Here is a 2,531-nt window from a genome sequence, read left to right as displayed (position 1 = left end):
AAGCGAGATGAGCCGTCCGGGGAACTTTGCCCTCAAAACTGTCATCGAAGCTCGGGCTGTGTGGGCCGTGGCACCATCCTGTTGGAACCAGACATTTTCTAGATGCATTTCTTCCAGAGCTGGTTCGAAAAAGTTTTTAATCGTGTCCACATACCGCTGTAAATTGACAGTAACTGCATGATTGTCTTCTTCAAAAAAATAAGGACCAATAACTCCAACTCTCGACAATGCACACCATACTGTCACCTTATCACTGTGAAGTGGCCTCTCATGGAGCTCTCTGGGATTGTTACCGCTCCAATAGCGCATATTCTGCTTGTTGACATATCCGGATAGGTGAAAATGTGCCTCATCACTAAAGAAAACAAGTGCGTCAGGGGGTAAAGTTTCCAATAACGTTTTGCACGCTGTTATTTGGTTCTGGAAATCACGTGGTGACAATTCTTGCACAAAACCATTTTATAGGGATGGAAATAAAGATTTTCATGAAGAATTCGGAGCATTGAATGATTGGATATGTATAGGGCGACTGCATGTTTGTGAGCGGAGCGTCTTGGAGATCTCAAAATCAACTGTCGAACTGCCTCCACATTTTCTGGTGTCGTAACAGTCTGTTGTCATTCTGATGATTTTTCACCCCACACCTGGTCGTCTTAAAGTTCTCTACCCACAAAACATACGATTTCTGGTTGGGAACCGGACCTCTGGGCTTAATTCCAAAGTGAGCACGGAACGCACGCTGCACCGCCACGTAGGAATGGTGGTTTGAAAAATAGGCTTCGACAGCAAACGCAGGCTGCTCACTCGTCCACCTCATGGTTCCTACTGAGGGGTATTAGACAGAAACTTCCGTGACTGTTGTGTTCACCGAGCCTATCCCCACTTTTCTGCGAACTCCCCTCCCTTCACAAAAAGGAAGTTTATGCGCCCACCCTGTATCAGCTCCATCTGTAGGCAGAGAATTCATACCTATAGTTTAAAATGTGGGAGAATGTATGCTGTAATGAACTCTCAAATATGCATCATAGGAGAGATGCAAGAATTTTTTATAGCCCAGCTGTCAGCCAGTTGTACCATAATGTGACAGACACACCATACACAGACTATGAGATGGTTAACAGATGTTTGGTCTTTGTATGACCAAAACAGTGATTTTTAACAGTATTTTGCAAGTATGTAAATGAATTAATATTTATTATTTGTTGGTATTTAATGTAAAAGTTACATGTTGTGTTCTGAATGCCATATATTTTGGCTAAGGGAACAATCCCAAGGGAGATAGTCATTGTTTCAGAGCTCACAAAAATAAACAGTGCATGTGTAAAGAAAAAAAAAATGTATAATGGGAAAAGTTTGGATAATACATGATTCTGGGATGAGTGCGAAGGTGTGTATAGAGTTCTTGATAGGTCGAATGACAAAATCCCATGAAAGGTCAAGCATGCTGACTGCAGATAGACATGAGCATCATTAGTTGAGAGGGGATAAGGAAAAGAAGGCAAGGAACAGGAAGATCAGAAAAAGACAGTTATCAGGTGGCCCAAATAAGGGCCAGTTGGTAAAGCTCACTGAATGGTGAATCTAATGAGGGAGGTTTCTTAGGCCCTTTCAGGGAGTATAGAAGAGTCTTCATTACTTGCGTGGGCAGAAGTAGTCCATGTATATGAATTTGCTGCAGATGATCCTGGTGGTTTAATGTAGGATGCAGTGAACCTCATTGATGCTGTCTTCCACTATGGTTGACTTACCTAGACAATGGAAACGAGTTGATGGTGCTCTTTGACTCTGGACTAAATGGACTGGTTAGTCTCTCCAATATATAGCTGACCATCTCTTACCCTGAAGATGGAGGTATCATGCTCCTTCAAAACATTGGTACCTCTCTACCAGACTAGACTGTGACATCCCAGAACATAAGTTTTGTTCTTTACATTGCTCTATTGAAAATCTGGAAAATATCCTTATCAAGTAATTCACCAAATAAGACATATAACCAACATATTTCATTACGGCAGTGAGCAAGCTTACAACATTAGTCCTAATAATGATGCTGGTAACTCATATCTTTATATTAATGGAGTATGTCAGTAAGTATGAATATCATACTTTTAACTTAAATGTTTTGCCTAAAGAATCTGTAAAGAGCAAATCACAATGAAAAAAAATAATTAATACATAATATAAAGAATATATTTAACAGTGTTCACATCTGTCTTGTTACAAACTGGTTTCCAATTTGGCATACTGAATGTCATTCCTCTTCCCTCTTCTTTTTCTGAATAGTAGGAATTACATATATGTATTATTTCCTTCAGTTTAGGTGTAAAATATCATCATCATCATCATCATCAGTAATCTGTCAAGACGACAGGTCCACAGTCTCTTCCAAAACAATTCCTCCACTTAATGCGATCTAGAGCTTTCTCCTTCAAATGACAGTATCCTCTTCTGTCCCCAAGGTCATCCAGCATCTTCTTATGTCTTCTTCCTCGTCTTCTTGTCACTTCTATCCGCCCATCTATCTTTCCTTC

Source organism: Cryptotermes secundus, unplaced genomic scaffold (assembly GCF_002891405.2).
Source record: "Cryptotermes secundus unplaced genomic scaffold, Csec_1.0 scaffold2113, whole genome shotgun sequence".
NCBI lineage: Eukaryota > Metazoa > Arthropoda > Insecta > Blattodea > Kalotermitidae > Cryptotermes > Cryptotermes secundus.
The sequence above is the reverse complement of the archived record's forward strand: the minus strand, read 5'-3'. Positions refer to the sequence as shown.